The sequence below is a fragment of the Thermobia domestica genome, chromosome 4 (genome assembly GCF_964235325.1).
Source record: "Thermobia domestica chromosome 4, izTheDome1.hap1.1, whole genome shotgun sequence".
In the NCBI taxonomy this organism is placed as follows: Eukaryota; Metazoa; Arthropoda; class Insecta; order Zygentoma; family Lepismatidae; genus Thermobia; species Thermobia domestica.
Window position 1 is genome coordinate 99,895,163 of NC_137457.1, and position 27,805 is coordinate 99,922,967.

General features: G+C 32.7%; 1 pseudogene across 1 annotated transcript in view; it reads left to right on the forward strand.

Annotated features, from left to right (window-relative positions):
- Positions 1–269: 269 nt before the first annotated feature.
- Positions 270–27,805, forward strand: part of LOC145682827 (mite allergen Der f 3 pseudogene) — a 439,184-nt pseudogene continuing 411,648 nt past the window's right edge. The window contains exon 1 of the transcript XR_014130956.1: positions 270–425. The product of XR_014130956.1 is annotated as a mite allergen Der f 3 pseudogene (transcript). The remainder of the gene's footprint in view (positions 426–27,805) is intronic.

The window sequence follows — 27,805 nt, forward strand, 5'->3', positions numbered from 1 at the left end:
ATTTAATATCACATATCCCATATGAAGACGAAATGTTAACATGCAACATTTCAATCTATGTACTTGTCTTTGTGAGAAGGTACGAAATATTAAATATTGTAGCTTAAAGCAAATATGAGCATTTATGTACATTGTAATTATTGCTTCAGAAAATTATCAATTGTTTATCGAAATCTTTTTTAAAGTCATTGTGATTTATAACAATACGTGACTGCTAGTACCACCAAACCTGTTCCATAAATTCCTTTCTGAATAATAAACAAAGAAAATTGTGGATTACAGAATTGACAAGTACATTCGGGAATAATTCTTCTTAGTATCGAATATTGACTAAAAGAAAGTGTTAAATCTGATTGACAAGCTACTTTAACCTGACATTATGTTTTATTTAAGTCTTGCAACAATTTTGTTTCTGCCAGCTTTCAGTAAGTTTAAACTTGTTGAAGATATTTTAATACATAATATTAAACTGGATTACTGTATAATCTTAAACGTATTGAGTCAAAAAGTGCGAAATTGATATCTAAAGAAACCAGCAGAAGTTACAAAATAATACAATTATTTGGAATGTCCATAATATTACAAATAACTCTTGTTCACAAACGATCTGAATCAAAAATGCTATTTGTAAGTCCATTTGCATGATATCATTACTAATCCATCTAATGTTAAAACAAGGATTGAGATTTTGCCTTATTCTGTAATAGAACCGTAGAAAAAAGGTAAACCCAAAAAATGGTATAGAAAGAATTTTTGTCTTGTTTAAAAGGTTTATGTTTCTACTGCAAAATAATATAAATCCGCTAAAATCCCTCTCGGGAATATCAAGATATGACGTCAACAAAATGCCCACCCGTCAGTTTCTCCTGAGTACTTTCAAAAGAGCATAAAATCTTTACCGTCTATTAGAAAAGTTAAATTTTCTGTTCATTTTTAGAGAGTAGATCTCGTTAGATCTTGCCTATTTTATCACCATTTCTTAAATATGGCATCAAACAATAATATAAATCGACTTTCCTAAGTGTGTTTTATTAAGGAGCATTTCTTTACAATGCTACTTATCAGAAATATAGTGAAAAATTCGATGTAATTTTTCTGTTCGTCACCCTTAGCATACATGTTATTCAGCCAGCATGATCCTATGAAAAATTTCAAAGTGGCGGAATTTGGAACTTTTCTAATATTCTTAAAATCCACAACTCTTAACCATTTCCACAGTTATTAACTAAGCCAAATTAGTATAAAGATGGATACATACAATGTCTGAGTTGTGCGTTAAAATCAACATGATTCTACAAATCTTATAATAGGACAGCTGTTTTAAGAAATATAGCCTTTCTATTCTTGCGGATTTGTGTCAAAAGGTTTAAGGATAATTAACGGAAATATCTACAGTAGTTCTTCATCTCTACCCGACAAAATATCACATAAGCTTTTAACAGCTACAGTCAAAGTACATTACTTACTATCTCTTTATATGCGTGACTGTTTCAGGTTGAGGTAGAGATTCACCGGTTGCAATTATCTTCATGTTATAGGTTAAATCGCCGGAACATGGGTGTCTGAGGAGCTACTTCCATATAATTTAATAAGAAATATTAGGCCACTGGATGCGTTAGTTTCTTGTGTGGCGTTAACTTCGCCAATCTCTGCATTGAGAATTTGATGATCCTTTAATTGTGCGAGCATTTTTAAACAACTTCCTTTCCCACATCCAAAGAGAGTGCTCTAACGTTTGGCGAACACTAATATGATTAGTTTAACATTTCCGTCTCGTTCCAGACATAAAGTATTCATTATCCCTTTGCCATTTTAGACGATCAAGTACCAAAATGACAATATCAGCATCATCAGCTGCTACGTGTAGTTCATGATCTTCTAAAATTATCTGAGGTGAGGCTACAACGATTTTGGTTGTCAGCTTTATCAGTAGCTTGGTTGTCAGCTTGTTATTGTTGTCTGCAAGAATCTTCCAGAATATGGAAATAAAATGTATTTTGTTGTATGGATTTGCGAGGAAATCATTTTGGTTTGTTTAGATTTTTGTGTCTTCAGTAACTTTTACGTTGGCTGGTATGACTTTAGATGTTTTAGAAGAGCCCCATTGAAGTTTAGGGTGTTTAATGGCAGACTAGACACTGTAGCCATCAAATACTACTATACTTTGATTGAACCTTCCATGTGTGCAAAAAATGTGCTGTCTGTACTGTTGGCAGATGTCTAAGTAGGTTTCAGTTTTAGGGCATTGAATGTGATGAAGGAAAGTTCAATCATCTAAGACTTATCTGTCACTCACTTTAGGTTGTGGAGCATCAGCATGTTCTTCAGTAATATTATTATTATGTTAAACTTGCCGGGCTTTCTTATGTAGCCCTCTTTGCAGGATAAGCAGTAAACCGTGCTGCAGGATAGGCAGTAAACCGTGCTGCAGGATAAGTAGTAAACCGTGCTGCAGGTTAAGCAATAAACTCATATTTGAGTTGCTCAGCCACATTTCCATTTCGTTCATAAACGATAATAAGGGCACAAAAACAGTATGGACCCAACAATGTGGAGCATTGTGTGGCCAACATTGATTCTTTTCTGCGATGTTATTGGTGTTTAACTGTTTTTGGAATTGGTGCTTTGTAAAGTTTCTCGTTGTCCAACGTCGTCTGTATTCTTGTGCCAACATCTTCATCGTCATCGCAAGTAATCACATCTTCAAAAACAGCACGAGTACCTGATTACAATTGTCGATGTGAACTGGGTCACATGGGGTGTGACCTTCAAACCAATCATATGACATATTTAGATCAGTTGAATGAAAGTTTATTCTATTAGTCCTCATTTCAACATATTGTTCTCCGGAAATGTCACGATTTACGCTTAATGAAGTCACGGCAACTTGGACAGCGGAGCACATATGCATACTGGGGACACAAAGCAATGTTACATTATCAGAGAATCTCCCTCCTTGAGTCAGACCACCTCTTAATTCGCGTTTTTCAATGATAAGGTCTGGCCATAAAGATGCCAGTTCACAACTAGATTGACGGAGTGATATATTAACCGCTCATATAACCAGGGATGAGATGCCGTAAATTTGTACATGAAGTACAGGCAACCATATTTTGCGTATTGTACATGCAAAGTTGTTGCAAAGAGATCGAACATACGAACTATTATAAGTGTCAATCACCAATACATTCAGCATTAACAAATAATTTTACAGTTTCCTCATACTCGAGAAGCTGCAATCACACTCATGAAAAAAAATCTTTGTACTTCTGGAAATGCTGTTTCACTACGAGTACTTTATTGAAGTCATTTTCGCTTAATATTTTAAACAAGAAAATACATTTTGCCCTATAAAACAGCTTATATTTCCGCCTAACTTAACGCATACAATACTGGTCGTAGGCTCGTTTGAACATTCATGATAAACTCAAATTTTAATATTAATGTATTTGCACATTTATAAGAATTTTAGATTTTTTAACCATTAAGCAGTGTAATTCAAACTATTGACAACCTGGCATTGTGCCTTAGAATCGGGGACGCGTTCATTATTACACAAGGAAGCCCCTTCCGTTAGTAATCCGGAATGAACGAGATTTTCTATCTGGTTTTAATTAGTATTTTGCGAGAGGATAACTAAGAACCCCAACGATTCTATGAGATCTGCGTATTTTCATTATTGGAAAGATGTGTAATGTGACCTGTGTGTATTAGTGGATATGACTTAAGCCTTCAGATCACAGTAAAAACATATCTGAAAATCTAGCTTCTCATATTCTCTCACTAAGACTAACCGGCGTAAACGTGGGACATAAAACTTAAAAAGTTCATTTCAAGTCTCATATTTTTTTTCGGTTTAAGATATTCGAATCTTAGCTTTAAATATTTGCTTCGTCCTACTGAAAATTACATAGCCTTTAAAGTTATCCAAATCTCAACCCGTTATTCTTAGAATTAATCAATTTTGCATATTACTTATTATCTACATGAAATTAATCGGACCTACCTAGTTGTTTGAATTTATTATATCTAAAGTATCCAATTGTATCATTGAAAGAAATATTTTAATTTAACTAATGCATATTTAGAAATAATATACATTTTTCAAATTCCCTGTTTAATCACAAAATACATAATTATGATTTCTTATTAGTTTTGGCAGAAACAATTGATTGAAATTAGAGTAAATCAAATTATTAAAATGAACGAATAGTTTAAGTGACAAGTGTGTAATATTTATCCTTCGTATTATTATTACTCAATATTTTACAGTTTTATATTTTCATTCGTTTTCTCCCTCACTTTATTATTATGACTATTGCATTTTTACAGTATCAGAACAATTCAACTTCCTCAGTTTTGCTACACCATTTTATAAAGGGCACCACACTGTTAACAGTTATTTTGAGCTCCCTCTGATATCGGATTTTCGAAACTTGAGTTAATCATTTAGCATCTGGTACCTTAATGCCTGACAGTAAAATCATAGGTAATGAATGAATATTTTTTAACATATTCGCACTGGAAAGCTAGTTTACCTATTTTTTACTGGTCTGTTTTTTACTGGTTTATTTTAAGCACGAAAATCTCATTTACACGCACATCGCTCCGTGTGAACAGTACTCAGTGCTAGGTGTATTCTTTCCTTCATAATATATGTTATTTAAGTGAAATTTGAGGGCTTTTACTTACGTAAACAACATTTCCTTTCTGATGTTTTATTTATGTGTTTAAATTAAGATTGGTAAAACCTTTAGTCACAAACTTAACTAGGGTACGTTATCAGCATAAAGAATATCATGAAAAGAGTAGGACTTCACCCACACAATTATTAAATTGCAACAATATTAATAAATCCAGCACAGTGAACAACATTCAATTTCTATTATCTTTGACAGTAGTATTCATAAAAGCAATCTGGGGCCACTTCCTCAAACCAGGCTTTTTTATATATGAAATCCCCCAGCATAGAATCTAATTATACACATCGAAAATTACATCTTCCCCACATTGACCCCATACAGGATACATCTTCAATCTACTTTTATGATATATAACCATAAAAGAATTTTACACCTAAACTTACATCTAAAACTTATAACTAAACATTTCTTAAACTTTCTATTCTTCGCTTTTCTTTTTCTTGTCTCCCTTTGATATAGCTACCCATTAGTTCTTTTAGCTTTGTTAGTAAATCTTCTTTCCTTAAATCTATCGAATAATGGCCCCAAGCTAGAGTATGTATCCCATCTTCTAATATGTATCTTTTGTCATCGTAAGAGCTTGTTTCCTTCTACTGAATATACATTATGTCTTTTACTCCTAATAGTATTTTGCATTTTATATAATTCATAATCTTTTAAGACACAATCTTCGTAATCTTTGAAGGTTATTTCTGATTTAACAATATTCGATTTTATTCCTTTTGCCTTTTTACAACATTTGTCTTTATCAAATTTACTTTTAAAGTCTTTATCTTCGAGATCTATTTGAGGTGCTTGTATTGAATACATCTTTGATTTGAGACCTACGACTATGATTTCAGTTCATCTTTGAATTTTTCTAATACTTTCTTGTTAACTTGTTTTATCCCATATTTGTTATTATCTTTGTAATCAGATGTATCTAGATGCTCATACATAGCTTTCATATCCTCATATACATCTTCTGTTTCTATATATGCTATAACCGAGTCTGTGTCACTCATTAATAGTTTGACTTTATCTCCATATTTATTCTTCAACACATTGTAATAGAAATCATATAGATAAATTTTAGATATATCCAGAACTGACATCCCAACATAGATAGGCTTGTTAAAAGTAATTTTTCTCTTATACATATGAATAGCAGCTAGATCTTCGGAAAATATAGTTCTATCTTTAAAAGTAGGTTTAGATATTAGTTTCTCTTCTAATTTTACATTATGTGCTAGTCTTATATCTACTCTCTTTCTTATGTTTTCCATAGTCTTTCCAAACACTGCATTATTCGCTAGTTTATAGAAGTCTCTTTCAAAATCATTCCTTGCGTGCGATCTAAGTTCTGTATTTAATTCTATATATTTCTTTAACCAGCCTGATTTTTTAAATTCTAATATTTTATGTATCTTTTTAATTTTGAGACCTTGTGACACATAGAATTTTAAATTTTAATAAGGCAATATATAGTTTTCTTTATCGTAAAGTGTTGTTAATAATTTTGGAAGTTTCTTGTTGTTTATATAATTTTCAGGAGCTAATGGCAAATCTGAATGTTTATTATGAAGTTCTTTTGGATACTCTAAATCGACTTCTAGTATATATCCAGTATTAGACTCATCGTCTGTCTCTGATATTTTATTTATCCAGTATTTATCATTTACACCATTAATAATATTTTTCCATTTGAATTCTCCATAAGGCATATGATGATTCATAGCCCATCCATATTCGTTATTTGCATCCATGTACATTATGTAAGAAATTTTCTCTTTAGGATTATAATTTTCTAGATACTTATTATTAGCTACTGCATATCTATTTGAACATTGGGAAATTCCACCTCTTATACCCTTTTCTATAAAGAGCAGTTTATCATAATTAGTTAACAATTCTAATTTTTGTTGTGTCATCTTTAACATTGCATCCCAGAAGAAGCCTGGACTTGTGAAATACCATGCAGGATCTAATTTATATGTATTAAGAGCTGTATCTCTGAAGTTTTCAATAATGTCTGTTAATTGAAGTACATCTGTTTTGTTGTAGAATTGAGTATATTCTCTTAAGGTTTTTAAATAGAATATCTTACAGATTAATAAATGATGGTTATAATCCTCGTCACTTATATCTTCTCCTGTTAATCTATTCTTAAACTTGTCTCTAGATAGTGGAACAGGTTCATCTAGTTTTTCAAGTGAATCAGCATAATCATATGGACAGATACCTTTTCTTTTTACTAAATCAATTACATTTTTAGGAAAGAATTTTCATGTTTCTCTAAATTGTTCTGGTTTTAAATTTTTTGCTAATTCAGCTAGACTTCTTGATAAAAATCTAAACGAATCTACAAATCTTAATTGGATTGATCGTTCTTTATTTTTTTATTCTTGTATCTTATCGTTTTTGAGAATGTAATATACTTTTCTTCTGTGTTAGGTATTATAGTTATCTTTTCTTCTAATTTTCCGCCTCCTAAATTTTTATAAATAGATGTGTATCGTATCCAGATAAGTTATGATTGAACACAGGAACAAATCTTGGGTTTGTATATTTTATGTTACAATAAGAATGAGCAGCTCCTCTAAATTTTCCAGTTAAATGATCATGATCAGCAACTTTGGTTATACATGATTTTATATTGTTTATAGTCTTTTTCAATTCTTTAGTACATTCATCAAGTATAACTTCTATATCCTCCTTTTGCTCTTTTATATCCATTAACATGTCATCTATATCATCAATATCATCATCATCTTTTTTCATATACAATTCCTCGTCTAGATGTTTATAACCTTCTTCGATTTTCTTTTTTAAATAACTAGTTAAAATATTTAACCTCTCTATTTTCTTTTCTAATAAGCGTGGAAGTTCTTTAAAAGTTCTTTCACAAATATGACATCTTTCAGATGATTCAAATATATTTCTTTCTTCTTCTGTAAGGCGATTCATAGGTTTATAAGTATCATAAATCTTTGCAATTTTAATAGCTTCTTCTTTTAATTTTTCTACAAATACATATGATACATTATCTCCTATATATTCTACTGGTTTGCTTTTATAAGAATCTAAAGTGCTTTTGACATAGTATGTAAAACTATTTGGTTTATGTTCTTGATATGCGTTTGAATAAGATCTTTCTGGATCAGGTTGGCATGTAATAATTTCCTTTAATAGTGATTCAAAGTCAGCAATAATTGTAAATGGAATTCTCAAAGATCGTTTATAATTAATAAATTCAAGTACCTTATTCCATTCTTTTGGTGAAACGATTTTTGCAGCTGAATATAATCCACAGTATTTTTCATGCTCTTTTAATAACTCTTCTGATTTAAAATGCTTAGCTAAACATCTTTCACATAGGAATCTTTTATGAACATCTTTAGTTATTTGACTGCCTACAAGCTTCCACAAGTCTTTAATCCAACAAAAATGAGTTTTCTTTTCACTTTTAAGATATAACAGATGAATATGTTTTTCTTTCTTTTCTTGTGCGATTCGAAGTAGGAAAATTGAATAGTTATTATCAAAACTAAATACACTAATGGAAATATCAGTTCTCTTTTCAAACTTGGCTATATCAGTAATTTGTACAGGAAATGGGATATCTTTAAAAACATCTTTAAACTTATCTTCATGTTTTTTATATGTAGAGACCCTGTCTGCATGCTGCCCATGTTTAACTGGATATAATGCAGATATGACTGAGTATAGGAAACACTTTTGATCATTATTCTTTATATTAACACATGCTCTTCTCTTCTTAATCATGTATGGAAGTTCTATGTAAGAGTAACCTCTCATTGATACATACTTATTAATTCTTAATTCTAAAAAGTCTATAGAATGTAACATCCATCCAGATCCTTTACTTTGAAACTCTCCCATTTCTCTTATGAGTTTGTATGAAGCTTTTTTTACAAAAGTCATCTAAATCTGTAAATTCGAGTATTATTTCATTTGAAGTTTTAAAATTATGTTCTTGTATGGTATTTTCTTTTTTAAATTTACAAATAAATGACATATTAACTTTAAGCGCATTGAAAAGTTTAAAACTGTCCTTGATTTTATTTTTAACAATCCTACTACTTGCATTTAAGAATTTCAAAGGATCTTTATATCCATCAAAGTTTTCTATTCTAAATGTCTGTAATCTATATTTCAATGATGTTTCTTTCAATTCAACTTTTAGCTTAGGTCTTTTCGGTTTTGGTCTTTCAATTACTTCTTGTTTAAATGGGAATATATCTCTAATCTGTTTTCTGCTTTGTTCATCGTCATATTGTTTAAGAAGGTCTATCAGTTCTGCTTTTCTTAATCGGGAATATCTTCTGATTCCCCTCTGTTTACATTGGCGTCTTAACTCTACTACAGTAAATTTATTATAATTATTCATCCTATTTATTATATAGAAAATCTTTATTACTCTTCAATTTTTATCTTCACCGGGTTATTTCACTTCATTTTCATTTGTCCTAGTACAACGCTTAACATTGTACAAATCTGCCATTGTCTAAATATTACGCGTTGTATTCGAACACGGCTTTTATGGGATTAACCCATCAAAGTCACATAAACACATTTAAAACTGAATCATTTTTGTAAACTTACTCATCATCAGCATCATCATAATCATCACTACCATATTTATATTCATCATCACTACTCAAATCAGATGTTTTTTGCTGTGTTATTAATAATTCTTTTTCCTTTAACAGTATTTGCTTCTCTAGTAGTGCTGCTAAGAGTTTAAGATCATGATGAATTAGTTTAAGTCTATCATGTAATAAATCAAAATGTGCCTCCATATTTGTTATATAGAAAACCATAAAAGTTGTTACCTTTACAAATATCTAAACACACAACTTATTGTTAATTGTCTCTTATACTCAAAAACAAATCAACAACAAACTCGTCGTCTTCTTCTTCAATATCCACATGGCAACCATACGAAACAACACAGCTGTATTTTTCTTTGACTTTGTTTAGGAGGTTGACCGAGTTTGGATCTTTGGTTTCTGATAGCACTGACATTCTTGGGTACTTTTCTTTGAGACACTGAAGTCTTGCTTTGATGTTTCGCTGCTGAACCCTTCCAACCCAATATTTGTATGACTCGTAACGCCGAACCTGATGGTGTTTGTCTGTGTCGTACTTGTCTACTATGTCTTGAAGCTGACCAGCCGTGAGGTTCTTTTTAATAATAACTAGTTTGTGTACTTTCCCTGGATCTTCTGTATATGGTGCTGCAACTGTTTTAAGATAATCAACTTTGCTTTCTAGTTCTTGATTGTGCAATCGTAATTGCTCCATTTGATGTTCTATCTCTTCTACTCTTGATTGTAACTCTTCATTGTTTACTTGAAGCTGTCTAAAATCTTGTGTAAAGTAGTCTTCGATTATATCATAACACTTATCGTAAAAATCTTTAGACAGCCAATGAGCAATAGCAAGAAATATTTTTCTATATACGTATGTTCCTGAGATAATTGTATTTGTTTCTTTATCTCCTCCTGTTATTTGATATGTAGAGCGCCCGATGGGATTCCAGCTACCGGTTTTTTCATTATAGTATTCTATCAATTCCTTGGATTGTTTATTTTGAAACCAATTTTTAAACTCTTTACCACCACTCTGACACAACTTAGTAGCATTGAAGTACCTGTACTCTTATTTATAATCGACTTGAAGTCGCCAAAAATACCATACCAATGATTGTCTTTAATCTGTTCGTAGCAAATATCGTTTAAACTAGAACTATCCATAGTACTCATATTTATTATATAGAAAATGTTGATTTTTAAGTTCATTTTCGTTACCAGCTAGCCGGCGCCAGATATCCCGCACCGGCTTTGATTTATGTAAGAGATCAACTCTATGCTATGTTTGCTACATTTCCAATCTCTGAACCTTTTACCACCACTCTGACACAACTTGGTAGCGTTAAAGTATCCAGTGTTCTTATCTATAATCAATTTAAAATCTCCAAACAGACCATACCAATAATTGTCTTTAATCTGTTCGTAGCAAATATCGTTTAAACTAAGAGAACTATCCATAGTACTCATATTTATTATATAGAAAATCTTTATTTTTTGCCGAAGCATATCTGCTCCAGCTAATTTTTATGTAGAGCAACAGAGCAAAAGTGCTCCATTGCTTTTTTCCATTATGTTGTTAATTTCTAATAATTTCTACAGCTGGCTGGCCCTGGAAATATATGTTATGAGTTCTTATGAATTTTCAAAGTAGCCCGAATTCGGTCCACTAATTTTGTTATTGTAAATCTTTGATCACTGTTTGTACCTTTTTTGGCTCTATATAATACGTTGAGTTTTGCTGGCTTGGATGTAGGCCAGCTAATTTTTATCAAAATATTCAAGTAGTTTCTTACTTCTTTCTAATCTTAAAGTCATCCCTACGAATTCGGTGCGATCACTTTATATAAGAAATTAACTCTTTAGATTTTTTATTTCGTTACCAGCTAGTTTTACTGTGTAAGATGAGTTTCTGAAGTTCCTAGAATTTTGTCAAATCAGCCTTTTACTAGATACTTAGAGCGACCCCTCGTATATTAGGAGTCGGTTATTTTTTGAAAGATTTGATCGGCTCGCATGTGAGCCCTTGAAATATAATCTATTAGTTCTTTTGATTCTTTATTTCTCAACAGTTATCAAGTCTTTCTCCACCTTTGATTGTGTGCATAGGGCGGTTGGCGGTTGTAGATAATTTCTACAACTGGAATACCAGCGCTGGAAATATATGATTATGAGGGGTAACGTTTCGTTACCCCCTTATCTCGTTCAAACCAACCTTTTATGGGTATTATTCCATAAAAGACAAACATTTATATTTACACTACAACATTACTCTTATCTATCCATCTATTATGCGAATCATCAAAACCTATCCATTTGACATATACTTTATCACCTTTCTTTCTCAAGACCTTTTCCAGCAAGTATTCATCTTTGTGTTTCGTCTTTAATAGTTCTGGTTCGTAAAATCTACCTTGCACATCATCTTCTTCTAAATCTTTAATTCTATATGTAGGCGGATTAGATGGAATAACTTCGCTAATAACAAATACTTCTGTTGACCAATTAGGTGTATATCCTTTCTCAAATAACCCTTTCGACTTACGTATACGAACATGATCACCTAACTTGTATTTGGGCTTAACGCGCTTATATTCTTTTTGATACACTTTCTCCAATATTGTTTGCTCATTCTTCTTATTAACTTCTATAGGCTTTAAACCAATTGTTCTATGAATTTGATGATTATACTCTTAACTAGTGTTGGTAATATCTCTATCCATTTGTAGTCCCCTTGTGTCGTGAACCTTTTCCACATGTTCTGCTTAAGTGTTCGATTAAATCTCTCAACAACAGAAGCTTTCTTACCACTATAGGTTGAGTAATGATTAATCTTATTTTCATCCATCAACTTCTTAAACTCTGTATTGTAAAACTCTTTACCTTGATCAGTTTGTAAGTTACTAGGCTTTCTCGTTCTTAAAATGGATTCGAATGCTTCTGTAACATTCTTACCACTCTTATCTTTAATAGGAACAGCAAACGCATATTTCGAAAACACATCTATAATCGTTAGCAAATACTTATAACCTTTATTGATTTTGGAAACACCTTTTAATACTCCACTATCCATTTCTACAAGATCAGCTTGCCAAAGATCATCGATACCTTTTATAACTACACTTAATCTGTCAAAGTTTTTTCTAGATGGTTTCTGAATTCCTTCTATAATGTCTTCTCTAACATCTTTACCTTCTTCTAGTCAATCGGGCTTTTTAACGAATTGAGTTTTAGTAACACCACATACAGAACAAATACTTTTCTTTAGATATCTTCCATTCTTTGTTTGTTCAATTCTAATAGTATCTTTCTTCGTATCTGTCAATTTCTTACACTTAACACAATACATCCTGTTTATTATATAGAAAATCAATAACTATCGCTGTTTAATATCATGCTATCAACATTCTCACCATCATCATCACTATCTTCGTCTTCTCTTTCTACATGCATAAGAAGCAATAGTAATTTACCATGTTTCAGATCAGAACCTTTAGATGGTCTAACTGCTAATTTATCATTTGTATTAAAGTGCAATGGAAAAGTTTCAACTAGAGAATCATTTAAATATATATCTATATAATACGTATTGTAAGATGATTCTATATGCATTAACCTACCTTTATAAAGAAATTTGTATGCGATAGATAGGTTATGTATTAAAAAGAACGGAGTTTCAACATTTTCTGATATTAATCGACTATGAAGCTCTATAACATAACTCCGTTTGACGAATTTAAGCTCTTCTTTTAACATAGCAATATCTTTTCTCACAACTGTATTATCTAACTCTGATGTCATTTTAACATTACCAAAGATATCCATATTTATTATATAGCAAACGTCTTTAGGAAATCTTTCTTTCTATGTACATTACAACAAACAATAATTGTCCTTCTTCCATAGCAGAATTTTTATTTGGTTTAATCGTAATTATATCGTTCTTCTTAAAGTCAAAAGGTATATTTTCAATCAAAGTACCACCCAAATATATATCTAGAAAGTATTTATCCAAACTTAATTCCATTTGCATTATTTTCCCATTATAGAGAAATTTGTAACCGTTTGAGAAATTAAATATTCTAAAGATTGGCTCCTTAACGTTTTTAGCTCTTAATCGATATAGTAGAGGCATGGTTTCTTTCTGCATAACCAATTTAGTAGTATCCATCCTAATCTTTTGAAAATCTTCTTTCTTAACGTATGTGTCTTGTAACGTTTCTAATGCATCTTCAAATCGTTTTCTTTCGTTCTCTAATTGAGCTACTATTGACCTAAGTTGACTTACGCTAACAACATCATTTAAATTCTCCAACAATTTTAATTTTTCTTCACTAATATCAACATTATCTTTTCTATCTTTAACATTACCAAATATATCCATACTCATTTATTATACAGAAAATGCCCATCCTAATTTTTCAAAACATTTCTTTAACATCTCTATTTGTCTAGGTGAGTGTTTAAAATCAATATCAACATGAACATCGTGCTTTTCAACAGATGGTACAATACACATTTCAAGTTAATAAACAATACTCTTTTCGGATACAGCTCCCTAAAGACTTCGTGTAAGTTTTCGAACTCATTTATAAGTGTTTCCTCCATATGTTGTAATTTTAATGGTTTTTGATCGGTAAGGTGATAGTGTATTAAATAGACATCATCATAATATTTTGTGTATTTGTTTTTCTTTACTACTTCTAGAACATCTTTTGTTGATATGAAATGTTTTGGAATATCTCCAAATTCATCATTTAACACTTTGAACACCTCTTCGGGAATAATTCTATCCTGTAAAGCTTGCAAACGAGATAACTGTAACTTAAATCTTTTTGTAGTATCGTACCATGGTTTTCTCGCACAAGCAGCCCTCATTCCTTCATTAGTATCGTAAACCCAACCACTCTCTACAGAGCAATCATCACAAATGTAACTACTCATACCTTTTGTTAATGACTTACTACCACAATTACTACACTCTAATGGTCTAGAGCTATACTTTGACAACAAGTGCTTTAAGGTAATTATTGGGCGTAACTTTTCCAACTCTTCTTCCGTGTACAAAAATTTTGGTATTAACATTTTCCATAGATGAATAACATTATATACGTTGTTTTTATCTTTTAAGTCTATCTCGCTAACATCCTGAAATTACTGATAAAAATTATATCTATCTAGTGCATCTAGTTCATCCTCATGCTTCTCAAAATAATCTAAAAATCTATTGTGTATAGCTTCCATATTTATCTTAAAGAGAAACGTTTATGGATGTAAACCATAAAAGCACTTAAACTTAATCATTTTTGATCATATACATAACACCACTAAAAGAATACCCTTGATTTAGAAGATTTAAAACCTTAACACAAAGATGACCACATATAACTGAATTAAAGTCTTGTATTCGTTCGTCATTGTAAAAGAAGTTTTCGGTACCAAGATATTGTACCAGTTCTTTAGGAGGAAAACCGCCATAAGAATCGAACACGTACTTTATGTTGTTATCTTTCCAATAGCATATCCAATGAGTACCAATGTTTTCTGATTTATCGAGGTTAACTACACCACACTCATGTACATGGGGTTTTTGTGGAAGTTCGTCACTCATAAATACACCTCTAAATCGTTTTATCTTTAATTCTTTAGCCAACCTCTCTATATCGAAGTTGGTCAATGGTTTTAGTTTTTTGACTTCTTTGGTTTACTTGCCCCCTGCTTTTCTTCCATAGCCATATTGTGTCTTTTTTGTTCTTCAAGTTCTTGTTTGTTCTTCTTAGCATCCAGTACAGATTTAGTAATCGCTGCTGCACCAGCTGCTAATGAGCCAACTGCTCCTAAAGCTGCTAAAATGGCTGGAATTGTAAAGATAAAACCACCCATATGCTCTTTCTTAATCTTTTTCATTTGTGCAGTAGTTAAAGTTAAATCCATTCCTTTACCTTCTTTAATTTTCTTGGCTTTATCGTTAAGTTGTTTCTTTGTTAATACATGATCAATATTTAAATCCTTTAGTTCGTTATAAGGAACACTAAACATACAACCTTTAATAGAACACATCTTCCTATTTATTTAAGAGAAAATCTTAGTTTGTAAAAGTACAGTTGTTGTTGCTCCACCAAAATCAATTAGGGAATCATTCTCATCTGTTATCCTTATCTCAAAGTTGTCAAGCTTGTCTTTGGATATAGGGAAAAATAATAGATAAGTAGGCTCGTAAATAGTACTATGTTTGAACTCAGCATCTGTTTTAAATTATGCTATGATGCCTGTTCTAAATGATCCCTGTTTCTCTATGTGTGTATTCTGTATCTTTAACAAACATGCCATCTGCTATATTACAGTGAACATTTATAGTATAAAACAGATGAAACTTTGGCAACTTACTTCCAATATGTGTTTTGTTCTTTTCTAAAACTTCAAAAATATTAAACCCGAGGACAGTGCCTATAATCCCAATTTTAACATCATTACTATCAGTTTCAATTTTAACTCTATTTCTTAAATGATCTTCTGATAATGTTATGTTGATGGATTGAGATTTTAAATATTCATTAAGACTGTTTAAGCTGTATTGCCCTTCTGGTATAAAAACTTGTCTATCACCATATGAGAAACTGTTTTTTTCTGTTGTTATGTTTGCAGTTAGATATGTACTGTAAAACCAAACTAGTCCTATGCTTAAGTTGTTGTTACTGTTGTCTAATTCGTAATGGAGTTTCTTCTTTAAAACAGAAGTATCACTCGTTAACTTGAATACTAAAGCCATTTATTATATAATAAATGAACGAGTATGGAGATAAGAATGCCTATTGTTGAATACGAATCTAATTATGAAAACAAGTTAAAGTTGGATATTCTTAAAGAACCCAAAATCATGTTTTCATTCCATACTTATCCATGTGTTCAAAAGACTGTTACAGGTTCTTTCTTGGAGTTTGATGTTACTACTCAATTTAATTCTGGACAATTTGATATGCCTGATTTCGTAGTTGTAATGTTCCGAACTGATAGAAGTGTCAAACAAACAGCAGATGCAAGTAAGTTTGATCATTGTAAGGTAAAGAATATCTATCTTAAGAATGGGAGGAATGAGGTATTTCCAAAAGAATCAAGAAACTTAGATATTGCTAACAAGGATTGTTTTAAGATGTACGAAGATTATACTGCATTTAAGAGAATAACATGTGACAACACTGAAATGTACTATGACACTAAAGAGTTTATAGATAACAGACCAATGTATGTGATTAATTGTAGTAAGAGAAAGAATGTATCGGTAAATGAGAGAACAAACATAAAGATTGTTGTAGACTTTGCAGAAGCTGTGGCTGCTGATACTATATGTTATGCGATTTTAATTGGGCGAAAGAACTTTACATATGATCCCAAGAATGAGAAAGTGGTAGAAGAGTTTTAGATAGTTAACAAAATATCAAAAACAATTCAAGGATCTAAGGACCAGTATCACTGGCCCTTTATCAGTTAGCCATAGGCGACTTTAAAGGGTATCGAAAAGATACCCTTGCATCCTCAAACTGTTTTCATTAACGATTGTTTTATGGAAGTTTTCCCATAAAACGAAATTGATAAAAAAAATTAAATATTTTTGTTGAAGATAAAAATTGAAAAGTTTTCATTGATTTTCTATATAATAAATACGATGGCAAAACACGTTGATTTTTTAAACAAGCTTGGAAGTCTTAAACAAAAACAGGTTATTGGATTAAGAGAATTAGAAGTAAATACGGAATATAAGATTGTGAAAATGGAAAACATTAAAACTAAGTTTGGAAAGAGCATTTTGGTCGAGTGTGAGGAGTTCAAGGTTTTTCTTACACCTAGATTTACAAAACACTTAACAGATAAAATGATTGATGAGATCGTTAAAGATGGAATAAAAATCAAATACACTGGTCTAAAAGAAAACTATCCAACTGTCGAGTTCTGTATGTAAATCCAAAAAAAGAACAAAAATGAACAAAAATATGCCGTTAGAAGTAAAAAATGGAGTGGTTAGAAATGGATCCTCAAAAAAAGTTCATTCTTACTAATAACTTTAATGTAATTGTAAAAAATGTGCAAACCGAAGTTCAAGTCGTTTTTGATATTAACGGCTGTCTATTCAGCTTGAATTATGATCAGTGGACAGAGTTTAAGAAGTCATTGTTTCCTATTGAGAACGAGGTTACCAGAAGGTTCCATTATCAGTATCCGAACTTGTAATTTTAAGTATGTTTTAACTGTATAAGTGTTTTTATAGTATCAACACTATAAAAGCTAAGACCTTTGGGCATACAGAATACAATGCCGTTCGAATTTTAAAGATACATGTATAAATAAGAAAGTTATGTGAATTTTTGTAATTATATCCTTAGAGTTATGCAATTTATAAGACATTCAATAGATAGGAAATTTATTTGTCTATTGATTGTCGTTTGAATTTTGTAAATCGGTTAATATTTGACGAAGTTACAGCAAGTTCAAAATTTCGGGAATTTTTTACGGGTTTATTTTTGAGTTTTCGGGAAAACGTTTTTCCTTAGAAAAGTCTTAAAATTTTATTTGACTTATGGTAGTGTTTTTATTTTTTCGATTTGTTGAAATTTTGTGGAGATATTGAAAAAAGATTAAAGTATCCTTTGGGTTATGCAACCATTGATGCATTTTAGAAAATTGGTTATGTTATTAGTATTCATTTGCCGTTTGAATTTTTGAAATCGGTTAATTAGCGACCGAGGTATTAAATAATAACGTTATTTGGGGGTGGTACTTCCAGTGTTGCCAACTCATTTTTAACAATTATCATATTTATTAGTAATGGGGTGAATTCATCCCTATATGTTTTAAAGCGATATCTTGAAAAATTAAAATCGTGGAACGTTCCGAAAAAATATATTGAGTTGGAGACACTGCATGGTAAAAAAGATCTAGTGAGAACAGCATGTGAAATTTGTGAGTTGTGAATTTCTTTCTTTTATTTGAGGAAATCATGTTGAGGAAATCATGTTGAGCTATATGTAAGTCATTCTCTCTCTTTCTTGCTGAAGGTGGAAGGATATAATGACGTGTATCAACTAACATCATAGTTATTACGTAGTCCCATGCGGTGAGATTATGTCATAGTTATTGCGTAGTCTCATCTCGTGGGATCACGTCATAGTTATTACGTAGTCCCATGCCGTGGGATTACATCATAACAGCTCCATCTGGTGTCCACTGCTAGCTAGAAGCTCTGTTGAATTCAAGAGGCTAATGCATATATATATGTATGTTGGTGTGAGGAAAAGGGAAAGCGAGAGACTGTATACTCTGAATTGAAACTGGTTTGTAAGCTGATTATATGTATGTGCGTCTGGTGTAACCAGCGAATCAACATACTTAACTTTAACTTATAATCATTCAGCCATCTGTGAACCGATTTCGATCAAACAAAAACTATTTTTTCAATCAAAGACAGTAAGTTTAGGTGTAAAATTCTTTTATGGTTATATATCATAAAAGTAGATTGAAGATGTATCCTGTATGGGCTCAATGTGAGGAAGATGTAATTTTCGATGTGTATAATTAGATTCTATGCTGGGGGATTTCATATATAAAAAAGCCTGGTTTGAGGAAGTGGAACCAGATTGGTTTTATGAATACTACTTTTGACATTTTTGTGAACTAACAAGGAAAAATACCTGACAACAAAATGAAATGAAAAGTAATAATGTAATTAAACATTAATTTTAGTTTTCTTTATTTTAATGATCCTAATTCTCATCCACTTGAAATTAATAAAAGTTTCTAATCAAACGCGTATGAAACAGATTAAATTAAATCATCTTACCCATCAATGAACAGCTGCCAAATGCATCGGATATCACTTGAATTCAAAAAGAAAAAGATCATATTTTAAAGGCAAAATATTGAATACGTTAAACCACAACGAGACTGCTTATGTTTAGAAAGGGTTGTTTGTCATCTGAATTTGATTTGAATTGTATGCAAAATGCTGAATTTCTTGTAGAAATTTGGGAATCAGTCTTGTAGAAATTTGGGAAATATCATCGCAGAAGTAGAGGGACTTAAAAGCGAGCGGAGAAATGTTGCTTCTTCAAGTTGCTTCTTCTACCAAACAAAAAGAGGCTCTATCCACACAATATCAAGTATAAAGATTAAAAGTCAACTTTTATGTAGTTCAGTACTGGTAGACGTTTTTTATATTGATAGAATGATTCTTTCCTTTTTTGGCAGAATACAGCAGGCGTACTAATACGCAATAAACATTATAGGGATGATACTCTTCATGGTTCTGCAAAGAGGGTAGTGATATTGAAGGAACATGTAATAAATAATCGCAAAAAGTGTATAAAATGCTAAAGTTCTCAAAGTTTGAGTTTTTTGCTATTTTCTGGTGTCCTAGGGGATTCTGTTAGTAAAGAAATAGACCACTCCAGGTTAGCATTATAAAATGTAACGTCATTTTATAGTATGGAAGGCATTGTAGGAAGCGTATATACCTTTTAACCCGGCACCGGGCGCGTGGTTACTAGGAACGCACGTGGGCGCGTGGTGAGATTTTCTCTCACCTATGAAAGTAATGGAAAAATCTTTCTTATTAACACAGTTTAAGATTTAATTATGAATTTTATTGTACATTTACAAATTTAGAATATTTTAGTCATATATGCAGGGTATTTTACATTGTTTATTGATATCAGTACACAATTAAAAAAATCAATAACTTTTCAACACTGTATAATGCAGTAAAGCTACAGAATCACAAGAAACAAACAAATGAACAAAATGGTAAACAGTTTATTCAAACCGAGCAAAATCCTTTCGGAATGTAACAGTTATCACTCACTGTCTTCATGTTGTTCACGCCCTCGGCACCAGCAACAGAGGACAGCTGGTGCGTGCTCCTTGCACACTGGGACAAGACAGTCCGCACAACATGTTTTGGTGTATCGATTTTTCTTCCTGGGACAGAAGCCACATTTCCTTTTATCACTATTCCCTGCTGGTGCCTCGGAGTGCACAGGTGCTGGAGAGTCACCCAGGATCCTTCTTATTTGTGATCGAAAAAGTGTAGGCAAGCATGGTATTGTTGCTCTTCTAGTGAGGTATGGCTTGCAGAGTTCCATTGCTAACTTTTTCTGATAGAGTCTCCTTGCGTCAGCATTTTCACAGTTAAATCTATATATGATGTAGCTGTTTAGAGCACCAATATCAAGGAGTGTGTAGAAGATACGTAACAGCCACCTGTTGGTTTTCCTTGCAACTGTGTAGAGACTCTTCAGCCCATCCACACAGTCTACACCACTCTTCGTCATATTATAAAATGTAATGATTTCCGGTTTAGCCTGCTCCTTTGTTGCTTCATCAATGTGTTCTCCTTCATGCATTGTGGAGAGTAATAGCGCATTTTTTTCTGTTTGACACATATGAACAAAGTAACATTTTCTCCATGAGCAAACATGCTTGAAAATGGCGGTCTTCCCTTTGTACTCAGGAACTCAACCGGAATTTGAGGTTTGTTACTTCTTAGAGTTCCAACCAGTGTTAAGCCGTGATTCTTTAGAAGATCTAGCGCTAAAGGAACTGATGTGAAGAAATTGTCTGTTGTCACATTTCTGCAAGATTTAGTAATGGGTTCGATGAGACGTTTGACAACTGCGTGCGCACTGTTGTCCTGAACATATGGTCCTCGCGGCTGTTGTGTTCCCGGATAAATTTCTATTTTCATTGTGTAGTAGACATGTGCCCCCACTAAGGAATATATTTTAATGCCACATTTTGCCGGTTTATTTGGCATGTAACATCGAAAAGAGCATCTTCCCCTGAAAGATTCAAGCATTTCATCAATAGTTACATGTTCATGTGGTGTCCAGTAGGCCGCACATTTCAATACGAATTCTTCAAATAATGCCCGTATTGGAGCTAAATTGTCTTCTTCTTTTCTCTGCTGTCTGGTGTTGATGTCATCAAAACGCAGGGCGCGTAGAAGCATACGAAACCGTTTCCGAGACATGACCAAACGAAACAATTCTGGAGCTGTTCCGCCAGTTGCCAATAAGTCCTCCAGATTTAAACGAGAACTCTTCATCATACCCGATAAATACAGCAAACCTAATAGAGCTAACATTTCTTCATAATCAGTGTTACGAATATCTCTTTCACGTGTTATTCCTATACGAATTTCTGCTAATTTTAGATTCGTATATTCCAAAATTTGTTTTATAGTGTCTTCAGGGAAAAATAAATGCAATGTTTCTATTGGCGATTTTACATTTCGTGCTTGTCCTCTGACACTTGGTAAATGTCTCACGAGATTTCTATGCCTAGTTTTATGTGTCGTGTTTCTGGAGTGAACATTCCACGTTGTAACTTCATCTTTCGCTGTATGTATAGGTCTATCTCTCACAACTTGATCAGAATTTACAACATCGGGTTCTGTTTCTATTCCCGAAAACTCACTTTCACTACTTTGTTCAACTTGCTCAACGTTATCCCCTTCATTGTCACTGCAACTGTTCATTATTTCACTTGCACTTTCGTCTGCGTCTTCCCTTATGTTCATCTCCCTTTCCACCTCATCCATCCATTGTAACACTTTTTGTACAGTTTTGTCATCCATAGTTTAATATATTTACCTACAGTCAATGTATTTGTAGTATTCAACACTGCCAGAAATAGTAACGTAACAGGGCGCAAGGTGAGATAAAATCTCACTGAATTGCAAAGCTTCTAACAATGCACTGCTAACAAAAACAACGATTCTTCATCAACAAGCTGTAGTTGCAGATTGAAGCTAAAAATAGTGAACTTGGAATACATAGAGGATATACACGTGCGCATAACCATTGCGCAGTAGTACATGGGGAAAGCAAGGAGTGAGGGATTGCCTCACCACGCGCCCTGTGCCGGGTTAACAGATTGTTAAAATAGATTACATATTCAAAAATGGAAGCGGGAAGATAATGAGGTGATATGTAAACATTATGAGCGAGTAAGAAAGCAATATGCGGTAGTACTCTGTTCTTCTTCGGATGGGTTTGTTAGTTAATTTATATAAGAGATATCATCTCCGCACATCGAATTTATATACACCACTGAGAATTCTGATGCCTGACAGAAAAATCATAGGTAATGAATGAATATTTTTTAACATATTTTCCATTTCGCACTGGAAAGCTACTTTACCTATTTTTTTACTGGTCTGTTTTTACTGGTTTATTTTAAGCACGAAAATCTCATTTACACGCACATCGCTCTGTGTGAACAGTACTCAGTGCTTGGTGTATTCTTTCCTTCATAATATATGTTATTTAAGTGAAATTTAAGGAGTTTTACTTACGTAAACAACATTTCCTTTCTGATGTTTTAATTGTGTTTAAATTAAAATTGGTAAAACCTATCGTCACAAACTTAACTGGGGTACGTTATCAGCATAGAGAATATCATGTCAAGCGTAGGAGTATCAGAAGTGGATTAATTTTATCCTCCATTACATTCTTTGGTATACGTAGTAATTCTCTATACCGTATCCGGCTTCCAACCTAATGTGCTACTTATATTATTTTAAATGTTGGTGCAAGGGTTGCTACTTTTAACTTAAATGTGACGAGATTATTAACCTTGCAAGCATGTTTCTTGATGAAACATTAAATAGTGCCTGCGAAATATCATAGCCTGCATGTTTGTTTTAGACTAGTATAGCAATCACATGCTCATGTTAACTTTTAAACTACTAATACACTGATAGTATGTCACATATAAACTACTATATTTAATATTCGGGGATAAGAACTAAATGGAATTTCACTACTTTTATATATTTGGAGGATTTTTCTGATGCCGTACATCTTTAATATATTGATACACAATAGTGTTATAATACCTTTCACCCACACAATTATTAAATTGTAACAATATTAACAAACCCAGCACAGTGAACAACATTCAATTTCTATTATCTTTGACATTTTTGTGAACTAACAAGGAAAAATACCTGAGAACAAATTGAAATGAAAAGTAATAATGTAATTAAACATTAATTTTAGTTTTCTTTATTTTAATGATCCTAATTCTCATCCACTTGAAATTAATAAATATTTCTAATCAAACGCGTATGAAACAGATTAAATTAAATCATCTTACCCATCAATGAACAGCTGCCAAATGCACCGGACACCACTTGAATTCAGAAAGAAAAAGATCGTATTTTAAAGACAAAATATTGAATACGTTAAACCACAACGAGACTGCTTATGTTTACAAAGGGTTGTTTGTCATCTGAATTTGATTTGAATTGTATGAAAAATGCTGAATTTCTTGTAGAAATTTGGGAATCAGTCTTGTAGAAATTTGGGAAATATCATCGCAGAAGTAGAGGGACTTAAAAGCGAGCGGAGAAATGTTGCTTCTTCAAGTTGCTTCTTCTACCAAACAAAAAGAGGCTCTATCCACACAATATCAAGTATAAAGATTAAAAGTCAACTTTTATGTAGTTCCGTACTGGTAGACGTTTTTTATGTTGATAAAATGATTCTTTCCCTTTTTGGCAGAACACAGCAGGCGCACTAATACGTAATAAACATTATAGGGATGATACTCTTCATGGTTCTGCAAAGAGGGTAGTGATGAACATGTAATAAATAATCGCGAAAAGTGTATAAAATGCTAAAGTTCTTCAAAGTTTGAGTTTTTTGCTATTTTCTGGTGTCCTAGGGGATTCTGTTAGTAAAGGAATAGAACACTCCAGGTTAGCATTATAAAATGTAACGTCATTTTATAGTATGGAAGGCATTGTAGGAAGCGTACATACCTTTTAACCGATTGTTAAAATAGATTACATATTCAAAAATGGAAGCGGGAAGATAATGAGGTGATATGTAAACATTATGAGCGAGTAAGAAAGCAATATGCGGTAGTACTCTGTTCTTCTTCGGATGGGTTTGTTAGTTAATTTATATAAGATATATCGTCTTCGCACCTCGAATTTATATACGCTACTAAGAATTCTGATCCATCGATTAATTAATCGAAATCTAAATTTATGATCTACTTTGACTCAAGTATTAATCCTGTATTATGTTGAGCGATAGACGAAATAATTACTCATGACGGGTACACGAGAAATTACACAAGTTTATAACATTTGCGCAAAATTCTGTTTGTTATTACGAAGAAGTCCAGAAACCATTGACTGGCGTTCAGATCGTGTAAACTACCGAATAACACAGTGGTCAGACGGAAATATTTGTTATTGTGGTCTGTCCCGCTCCCAAGTAAAAACAAAGGAAGATAAATTTTAATTCAGGTTTTTCTATCCCAATTGTATTGAACCAAATGAATACAAACACATTAAACCATTCTATCACTTTATCAGTAGAGAGCAAAATATAATCCTCTATACTGCTAACATCATACATGCCGCATCACGTCTACGATCAGTAGTTTGAGCAATATTTAACATCAAAGGATGTGTTCCCACCTTAAAACACCACATCACAACACGTAAGCGACGCGTTTTCCGATCTTTCGAGCCATCTTTAATGGAATTATTGGTTGCTTTGCTCTCAGCAATCACTCCGTTGCTATTGCACAATGAAGTTAGCGCTCTACTATATTATTACATCCTTTTAAACTTATTAACTTATAAACTTAGATAGTTGTTCAGTGCAACGCAAATTTCCCTATCGGTTTTGTAGCAAGTGAAATGTTCGAAAAGACATTTCTTTGGAAAGGGAAATTTTGAGGCCTATTTTGCTTTACGAGTACATTTTAGGAAAAGAATGATTCAAACGTCGCTAGAAGAATATGCTTCTATTTTAGAGAGACGTCAGTGCGAAAAATGATTTTTCAAAAGTGGTTCAGCCGCTTTTGTTCTGAGTTGAGTTCATTTTGAGTTTAAAGTCTCTTTAATCAGCAAGGCGACGTGAGACGGTACCTGCTGATTAACGTTGAATCCGACCCAAATCAGCTCCCGCCGGGAATAGAAAGCGTGTCTCCCACGCAAAGGTGCGTCCGCTAACCGCTTAGCCAAGAAGGAACTCTGTTCTTCTTCCAATACGACAGCCTTGGAGACAAGCATCCTGTTGGTTGTCCATTCACCCTCGACAAAGTTAAGCTGGAACATAGAATCAGAAGAATCCTTACCAAGCTCTACAGGAGATGGCACACAGGATTGGAGTATCTGAAGAATCATTTCGATCTTATGTTCATGAGATGACACAATAGTGTTGACATGAGGTGACATATACCTTGAGATGACATAAAAGCGAAGCAAATGTTTTCCTCATGTCGTGTCCTAGGGAAATATGCTCAACGGTAAAAAATCTTTCGCCCCATAATAAAGACTGAACCAAATCTTGACATACCACGAACTATTGATCATATATGTCAACTGGAAGAAATAAGCAATTACACGACTTGTGATTCGATTTTATTGGCTGCTAAAAAGGATATTCAACAAAACAAGGATACCAAATACTATGTGTTTGGTGAACCAGCGATGTCAGACCACTATGAATATCTAGAGAGCAGAAGAAAATACTTCAACCGCGATGTAGTTGTCGCAATTGCAAAAGAGTTTTAGCTTCACTCCTCCAGAAGCTGCCAGCACTGGTCAACACAAAAGGAGTTCTCCTTTTCCATGATTTTGCAAAATCTCATACGTGAAAGGGAATTAAAGAGGTGATCGAAACATTGAGATAAAAAGTTCACCCTCACCCACCCTATTCCTCGGACATCGCTTAGTAGGGCTATTACCTGTTTTTAACCATGGATAAACACTTCTGGAGACAGCAGTTCCGAAAACCACTATGAAGTCACATAGGCAGTATAACAATCTTGGTCTCCAGAGAAAAATTATTTTATTATATCAAGAAGACATTTTTAAACTTCCGTCTTGATGGGAACATGTCATTGAAACCAATGATGATTATTTTAGATGATATAATGGGTATTTAGGACTTTTGTGGGCCGTGTTTGTGTAACGAAAACCTAACGAACTTCCTTTGGTACCTGATATAATGCAAGGGAAAAGGAAAAATAAGCAATTTTATTAAAAACGTACTCGTTTCGTATCTATTGATATTTTAGAATGTGAATCTTGTATTCATGCTAATAGACTGACGTAGCTGTGAACTACGTTATTGTAACAATACTAAATAATATTCTAGTACGAAGAAAATGTTACCGCACAATAATAATATTACAGTTATACTATTTAAGTGAGTACTAAAACTACCTAAATTTAAAAACTCGTATTACCCCGCTGAATACAAACTTTCATATTTCTAGGTATTCTTAGGTTTGAGGTTTGCCTTTCTGATTGTGAAAAAAAAACTTCGCAGTCCACCATCACTTTTGGAATTTCACAGGCACATTATATTATTCCATTCCTTTGAGCAATTTTCTAGCTACGTACAAACCTTCATCTTCCTATGACTTAGGGATATTGGTCCCTATGTAAAGGACAGTGCAAAATATCACTACTTAATTTTTCAATATAAATGTGCAAAAACCCCTAATCATAACAAAGATCCTGAAATAAGGTTAATATTATCATTACGTATATTATCATTAGTTCTGTACATTTTTATTGTTTGGATCAATATCAACTCCTATATAATAGGACAATACTTAATACAACATTTAACAGAATTTTGGAACGCAATTATTCAATATAATTTGTTTATACGGAAAAGTGTTTGCATCTAACACAAATCTGCTAAATGGTCTTATGTTGCAAGCGAGTCAAACATTAAACCTTTGCGCTTAAGGAGTTTGACTCCGGAATTGTGTGCAGCCAACACTCACGTCGCGTCGGGAATCAAGTATACCTTTGTATTAAGGGGAACAAGTTATTAGCCGATGAAGGACATTTTCTTGCGGTTAGCCCCAACTAGTGACATCTCAGTTTCACATACCTTCTGCGTATAAGTAAGGTATAAACGCGCCCTCCAACATTAGCATTCCACTTAAAACTTTCTTTTAATTTGCTGAAGACTCATCTCAAATTTCAGGATTGTTTTGAGGAGCAACTAGATTACTAAGCGAGATCATCCCGGTAAACTTTTCCGTCGGTGCTAATCCTCCAAGTGCATCAATGTTATGAGAGAAGCATTTATAGTGAAATCTCAATTATAGTCTTCTATATACAAGTCAAAGTAATAAAGGGCTACAATATAGTGAAAAGTAAAGTACGATTGCGAATATAAATAATTATATAACTAAGTGTTGTTATATTTTCTATTCGTTCTTCTTTTAATAGTATTCTAATAAATAAGTATAGTGTCATTTAACCCAGTGTGTTTCATTGTATGTCTGAATGATGTTTGTGTGCGTTATGGTCTCGACGACGGTCTGATCGTCCGTGAGAATTTCGAGACGAGACATCCGAACCTCTAGATGCCTAATGCTCATCTCATCATTTTTTCCAGTAATCTGACTTAAAACCAGTAATCTGAAAAAAAATTTTTCAGGTGATTTTAATCATGTTTTTGTGATAGTTTA